This window comes from Alligator sinensis, unplaced genomic scaffold, assembly GCF_000455745.1.
Source record: "Alligator sinensis unplaced genomic scaffold, ASM45574v1 scaffold489_1, whole genome shotgun sequence".
NCBI classification, from domain to species: domain Eukaryota; kingdom Metazoa; phylum Chordata; order Crocodylia; family Alligatoridae; genus Alligator; species Alligator sinensis.
The window spans coordinates 3,132,998-3,141,108 of record NW_005841901.1 but is presented as its reverse complement, the minus strand read 5'-3'; positions in this window follow the sequence as shown (position 1 = coordinate 3,141,108).

Here is an 8,111-nt window from a genome sequence, read left to right as displayed (position 1 = left end):
AGTGGGACGGGGCCCAAGGTGGGAAGGAGCCCCGCTCCTCCCCTCCCCCAGCTGCTGCTGCATCAGGCTGTGTTGGCTGCTCCCCCCACACCACCGTGGTGGGCCAAATTCTCCCCCAGCGTGGGCTCAGTCCTCCTCCCACTGGGGCCTGGTCCCACTCTTCCCCCACCCCCCTCCCCTGTGTTGGCTCAGAGCCCGCTCCTCCTGTCCCCCACACCGTCGCCAAGTCGACCTGGGCCCACTGCTTCCCTTGCCATGGCGACCCAGCTTCTCCCTCACATCGGCCCAGGCCCGCTCCTCCCCTCCCCCCACTGCCACCATCATGGTGCGCCTGCTATTCCTCCCACTGCTGCCGTGTCGGGTCTTGCAGGCAGCAATGACAGAAGGGGGAAGGGGCAGGCCAGAGCTGGTGGCCTCGCCCCTCCACCTCCCACAGCATCCTGTCCTCACTCCCCCCATGCTGCCGCCACCATCACCTGCAAGGAGTAAGTGGGGGGGGCAAGGCCAGCTCCAGCGGCCTCGCACCCCCCCCCTCCGTGCGCACACACACACACACACACACACACACACACACACACACACCATCGTCGCGACCTGCAAGGAGCAGGGCAGGGGGGTGAACTCTATAAACCACATGTGCACTTACTTTTTTTTAAGTTCTTTGATTTTTAACACCCATTTGACTTTGCTTCGATTGCAGTCTTAAGAAATCCTTGGTGCAGATACCCAGTTTTGTTTCCATCTCGGTCTCTTTCTGATGCACAGAAGCTGATCATTTACAACTGTTGTTGGGATGCAGGGTACAAGCTCTGTGCCAGCCACATAAGTTTTAATGAAGCGCTGAGGGCTAAGGCAAGGCTAATGCCCCATTTTCCCACGCTTCCTCCCTGTCAGGTCTGAAGGGAAAACCTTAGAAGGGAGAAACTCAAGCTCAGTTAAACAGCAGCCCTGAGCAGCATGGAAACTCCCCAGTCCTCTGAGCGGGGTTTGGGCTAGACTAGGAACTGTTCGTAGAACTGCCTGTCACAGCTGTGGAGGTGAAGGCAAGCTACATCCCTAGGGTCTGGTTGTTTGAAGGTTTGTGGAAGTGACGCATCTGAGGGCCCTGAATTGGACTCTGGCTTAACAGAAGTTCCTTGAAAGCAGGTTGGCCTGCTGCAAGGAGTCATCCTGCTATTTCCTTTGCAAGACTTGTGATGGCTTCACAAAGTAATAGACTTCTTTGGGACTCATGGGGAAGATGGGATCTCTGGACTGCATTGCTGCTAACCTGGAGGCAGAAGGAATTGGGGTGGAGGTGAGCTCTGGGGGAGAGCAAGCCTGGGGCAGTCTTAAGCAAAAGCATTTGTAGTGGAGGTCTCATGACATGTGTGGACCAGATTGCTACCTGAAAGTAGAGCTCCAAGGGGAGATAGCACACTCTGCTGTTCCTGACCTGCTTAGCTTCTGAAAAGGAGGTTCCCTGTTTGTGCCATGTGTACCCCATGCAAGGGGATTAGTTTGAAAAGCCACTTCTGCAGAAGAAACTCTTTGAAAGATCCTCATTCTGAACAGCTCACAGTCTGCAGAATCAAAGCTGCCTGCTGTGTAGGCAGAGCTAAGGAGAAGAAACACAAAACTGCCCCTTGCACCAGAGATGGCTTTGGTGAATTAATCTCAGAAATCAGAGCTCTAAAATAGAGGCACAGTTATGTAAGAATAAAGTGGAGATAAATGAAAGAGGGGTAGGGTCAGAGACCTGGAGATAAAGGTGGAGAGGGATTAATAGCACACACTATGCAACAGACACTGAATCAGCATTTTCAAATGTAGGCATCTAACGGTACCTTAAATCCATATTTGAACCCGTAAGTGAACTATTTAAGAAAAAAGAAACAGTCTCTAAGGATATAACCCAGAGACTTAAAGGATTTGAGAAAGCAAACATTATGGACTAAACAGTAGCGATATAAGGCCCAGATCCTCCAGTTGGCTCCCTCCAGGAAGTGGTGCAACTAGGGTAGAGCAAATGGGGCCACTTCCCCAGATGCTGGCTTGAGGGGGAGAGGAGAGTGAAAAAAGTGTCTGCTGCCGGTACCCATGTGATCATGACTGCAATTGGGACAGCAACTGGAAGTCACCACTGTCCTGGGTACCTGGCTGCATCCCTATGCTGCTGGCCCACTAGCTCCAATTAAGGCCTAAAATGAAGCTCTTGTGAGGTGTTTCTTTTGTCTTTCTCCAGTGAGTCTGTGTGGAGCAAGTTGCAGCCTCGGGGCCCTCGTTTGAGGAGCTATTTTAGTGTGTGCATGTGCGTGTGTGTGCGTTTGTGTGTGTAGCACATGCAGATATCAACTGGTTAACAGAAGAACCTTGATTTTTCCAATCCTTTTCTTTTTCTTGTCATTAAAAAGTATATATTTTTTTCCTTCATAGTTTTTTTTTTTTAACATACCTGTATATACACTATTTTTTAGGGGGAAAATGAAGGAAAAGCATGAGGGAACAGATCTTTAGGACTTAAAAATGTTTGGCAATTGGTTGCTACCTACCTGTGGGAATAGTTAATTAGCAACAAACAAATATATGGGTTGAGATCTAAAATGTTAATAGGGAAAATGTTGCATGTTATCATTTTGTTAGTTTTGTAGTATTTTTAACTTGTGTTATCATTTTGGGGGGTTTTTCTCATAATAGTTTCATAGATTTCATAGACACTAGGGTTGGAAGGGACCCCGGAAGATCATCGAGTCCAGCCCCCTGCCCCAGGGGCAGGAAGTCAGCTGGGGTCATAGGATCCCAGCAAGATAAGCATCCAAATGTCTCTTGAAGGCGTTTGAAGTAGGTGCTTGAACCACCTCCGGCGGCAGTCTATTCCAGACCTTGGGGGCTCGGACAGTAAAGAGGTTCTTCCTTATGTCCAGCCTAAAACGGTCACAGAGGAGTTTGTGATCATTAGACCTTGTCATCCCTTGGGGTGCTCTAGTGAACAGACGTTCCACCAGATCCTGGTGAGCACCCCTGATAAACTTATAGGCGGCCACCAGATCACCCCTGAGCCTACGCTTTTCCAAGTTGAAGAATCCCATGGCTCTCAGCCTCTCATCATAAGGTCTGTTTTCTCATCATAAGGTAAGTTCTTTGTCCCCTGGTTAATTCTGATTCATTACAATTAGCACTGATGGATCTTTAAACAGTACTATAACTAGGTTGGGTCAGTTCCTCAACTTACAGATTTCCCCTAGCTAAACTGTAGCAGAATTGGGACCTGCTGCAGTTTTAACTGGAAGCTACTTTATTTTTAAAAAGTTTTGACAAATCCAATAAATCCATCCTTGTTTCTCATGAGGGAGAAGGCTGTGCAGCTGAATACTATCATGCAGGTTTTGAGTGTGTGGTAGTACTGAAGAAAAGCCAAGGACCTGGGTGATTTCATTTACATAAATGTAACTACATTGACTTGTGTGTCATTATTCCTGATTCCCCATCTCTGCTTTAACTTTGAATACTTAAATTAGTGCACGTGTGCAAAAAATGGATGGTAACTGTGGGCTGAAATCTGTTTTCCTTTATGCATTTAAATGGAAGTTTTCTAGCCTTCTGCCTAGTTGGCTTCAGCCCTGGCTTTATGCTGTGGATGCATAAATGTATGTATGTAGGCTGAGCATATGCAGTAGGGCTACGCTCTGGCTGGGCACATATATGGCTATGGGAGAAGGCCCCTCCTATTAGCTGAGTGGTTCTGGCAGTATCTCCTGTTGTGACAAAAATTATTTATTCTTTTACAGTTAGGTATGTTTCATAGTTTCATAGTTGTTAGTGGCTGGAAGGGACCTTACAGATCATCAGGTCCAATCCCCCTGCACTTGGGAGGTTCACAATCTATAAAGTGTTTCCTCAAAGACAGGGTATGCCGGTATATACACCATTCACAGTGTTTGTCAGGGACAGAGTTAACACCCCACTCCACAAATGGACTCAAAGGTCTCAGTCCTCAGTTGTGGCGGCCAAGTTGACATAACTGCCCTATGTAAGGGTACCGTAACTCTCCAGTGAAGAAGGGAGGAAGGAAAAGTGCCTGCAGGGATCTCAGTGGTTGCATCTACACGTGTGCTTTACTATGGAGTAGACTAATTAGCTCCGCAATAAAGCATCACCATCTACACGTGGTCCAATATTAGCATGCAGTATACTAATTAACTCCACGGTCAGGGACAGTACTGTCTTATGGTGGAGTCAGTAACTATACTGAAATCCACATGTAGACAGTGACAGGCTGGCTGGGGCATGAGGATACTAAGGTGCAGGGGCTGCCTGCCACATAGCCACATGGGTCCACCCTGTCAGCACCTTGTGCCCCAGCCAGCCCCTCTTCTGCCACCCAGAGCCCAGGGCTGACTCCACATGCTCCCTGCCAGCCTAGGGCTGCTCTACCTTGTCTCAAATTGCTGCTGTCCTGGGTTTATGTGTAGACACTGCACCCGGGAGCAGCATACCCTGGCTCAAACTGCAGCATACTCTGTCTGGGGTTTATGGGTAGAGAAAAGGTGCCAGCTGACAGCCACATGCCAGGCTCACATTTTGGTGTGGACATATCAATTCTCATTGTGGGCTACCTGTGCCTCTTTTATTAGGAGGTTGGTGAAGAGAATAAGAGTAAACGTTATGGTAAATCTTCCACTGAGTTCACAGTTTAACTTTAGCCTAATATTTTGTTTTGTTTTTTGTGTGTGGTTTAATCAAGGAGCTAAAATGAAAAGACAAGGCTCTGATCAGCTTCAATGGACTTCGAATCAGTCATCTAGTCCTTAGCAAATGTGTCCACTGTCCATATCCCCAAAGCAGCCTACAACTCCCTTGGGGTGCATACAAGTGTTCAAACAAACCAGTAGACCTTTAGCAGTTTAGTTTAAGCCATTAGAAACCTTACTGATAGAACTCTGAAAGTGTGACTTGGGCTGGCTGTGTGCTCTGCACACAATCCCAGAACACACATCCCAGCCTGCTTTGCAGGCTCCCTGGTCTGCCTGGAGATGCATGACAATAGCCAAGGACATAAATCAGGGCTGACAGGCTGGTGGCTCCAGGGACCAGCCTCTCTCCCTCCCAACAGTCAGGCTTTTAGACAACAAACCCAGAACATGCCTGCTATCTTCAAGCCTATCACTTTCCCCTCCAGCAGCTTGCAATTGATCCTTATGCCTGTGGCACCAGTTCCAGCGCAGGTTGTGTGATTCTGGTCAGAGTTGGGTGGTAGTGGGTTGTGTGTAGGTGTAGGAGCTGGTGGGTCTGGGTGTAGGGACCTGTGGCAGGGCATTGTTAGTGCTGCCACTTTAAGGACTGAGCCAAGCAGCCAGCAGGTGCTTGATTACAGCGGCCATTTTAGAACTCTGGCCACCTATATAAAAACAGAGCAATTCCCGGCTGGCAGGCTAGGCAGAAACATTGCCTGGCTGCAGGCTATAGCTGGAGGCAAGGGCAGGAGTTTAAGGGGATGGTTTGGAGGTCCTTGGTCCTGGGCATGACCTAAAACTGCACCCTGCTGGGAGTGGGTGGCCTGTTGGGACTCCCAGTGGTGCAGGAGCCCCAAGGAAATACCAGGCCTATTGCCACTGTGGTGAAAGGTGGGTCAGGGCACCTTAATAACCCCAGCTCCCACAACCAGGTGGGTTACCCCAGAGAAGGGTCAAGAAGGTGGACTCAAGTTAGAGAGGGGACTAGAGGCTCAGAACCTGACTTGAAGTCTGTCAACCGGTCAATGCTGGGACCAGGACCAGAAGGTTCAAAAGGGCCAGGAGCCCACCATGAGGGATGCCCAGAGCTGTGGGCCTGGGGTTTCCAACTGGCCTTGGAGGTGAGGCCAGGGTTTGTGTGGCCAAAGGTACTGGGGGGGAACCACACCTGAAAGGGGGAACAGTTCAGAGAGCTAGGTAGCCCAGAATGAGGGTGCAGTAGGCTGCCTGAGTGGAGGGATCCAGGTGGGGTCTGGACTGGAAGATTCTGGGGCCCAGTGTGGGGCCAGTGAGGTTAACAGCTGTGGATGCTGTCTGTGAAGCTTGGGCTGCAGTGTAGGGGAGGAACGGAGCTGCAGATAGTGCCCCCTGGCATCAGGGCAAGAAATGGGCAGCCTCCCACCTAACTAACATGCTAATTAAATGTCATCAAGGCATGGCAGGAAAGAAGGCAGGAGGGTGGCCCAGAATCAAATGGGTGGGCCACTGGTAGAGTGGCCCTGGAGAAAGCCCCCTGTTACAGGACCAGATTAGGGTAATCTGGTTTGGGGGAGGCTGGGGTCTCCAGTCTGATAGAGGCCAAATTGAGCTGAACTGGGGGCTCCATTCCTGGTGGGATTGTACTGTTTGGTGTTAGGGTTTGGGGGGTCTAGCAGTCCCATCCCCTCCTATGCCCCAAATGAATGGCATCCCTGGGAATGAAGCCCATCAACCCTCCACTACTGACAGGGACCAATCTTTTAGGTAAGATCTAGGGTGGGGAGGTGGGAGACTCTGGAAATGGGAGGTGTGGTCTGGGCTAGGTCTGTGGAGGGAACTTCAGGAATGGCAGAAGTGGCCAGTCTCTGTGTCGGGTGGAGGGGGGAGTGGGCTCACCCTCTTTGCACTTCAAAGTCAGTGCCCACAGCTGCATGTGTGGGGCTGCAAGCACAGGGCTTTGAAATGCCACATGTGGAGGAGCATTTCCCCCTGTGAGATGCATCAATGCCAGCACCCACAACCCCACATACAGGGCTCTGGGCATAGGCCCTGGCTATGCCCTGCAGGGGAGATGCTCCCCGCCCACAACACAAAGTTAGTACCCACAGCCCCATGTATGGGACTGCAGGTGCGGGGCTCTGGGTATGCCACTCAGGGGAGGTAATCCCCCCTCTTGGCACTCTAAAGGCAATCCCTGCAGCTCTGTGGTTGGGGCTGTGGGTACAGGGCTCTGACTTGCTATGTTGTGGGGGGAAATATGCCCCGCAGGACACATGCAAGTCAGTGCCTACAGCCCCTGAAAAATGGAGGGAACAGGGAGTAAAGCCTAGCCTGTTCCCCAAATCAGACAGTCCCTGCTCTGGGGAAGAGGCAGGGAGAATTACCCTGTGCCTCCCCTTCCTTCCCAGACTGTTTGGGGAAACCAGAGCAGTGGGGCAAAGCCCCTGTCCACTCCTCACATTGGGAACCCTGGTCTAGGGAAGAGGGCAGGGATGACTTCCCCACCCTGGCTCCAGGCCCCCGGCTTTAGATACCAGGGCTGTGAGCTGTGGGACTAAGGAGAGGAGCTGGGCTTTCAAGCCCTGAAGCTGATGGGGGAAGGGGTTTGCTCTGTGACTTGGTTGGAGCAGCAGAGACTAGCCAAATCCCAGACTGTATCTCTCAAGTGGAGGGGGAGAGTGGAGCACAGCATGCTGGGATACCAGAGGACAGCACAGGAGCTTCTATCGATCTGGTAAGCAACTGTACAAGCATTTGTTCCAGCAGTAAAAGCTTTACTAGAGGTAAAAGTTTCTACTGGACCCACCATTTTTGGTCTAGTAGAAATTGCTTGAATGCTGGTACACTGGCAGAAATACTTAAGTGTTTTTACTGGTGGAACTGTGGTTCCAGTAGCAGAGTTGTTGCGCTTGTACACACCCTCAAGTCTGCATTTAATTGAGATTTTTTGGCTTTTCACAGCAAAGATATGGTAGCTGAGAACTAAATTGTGGTAGTGGAGATATGTGCTCAACACCTACCTCTGCTCTGCCTGGCTTCCTTCATTTTCTTAAACTCTAAATTCATTTACAAATCTCTTTTTAATACAAAAAAAATAAGTACAGAAAAACAGTGCAGAAAAGAGTATGATCCAAGACCCATCTGTCCACTTGCACCACTGATAATGATTAACAGCTGTCCTCCTGGATTTCCTGTTGGAGTTGCTAATTTACAGTTTTTGGAATAAGAAGATAGCTGAAACAGAGCATATTTTGTACTCTTGGGAAAATGTGAAAACTCAAACGTGTCTTGCATATTTCCATCTTGCATGCAAGGCATTAGATACAAGCAGATTAAAATGCCAGCCTGTTTTCTTAATTTTAATTCCATTTTTGCCGAGTTCTCTTCTTTGCAGGAGATTATTTCTAATCTTTTAAACAA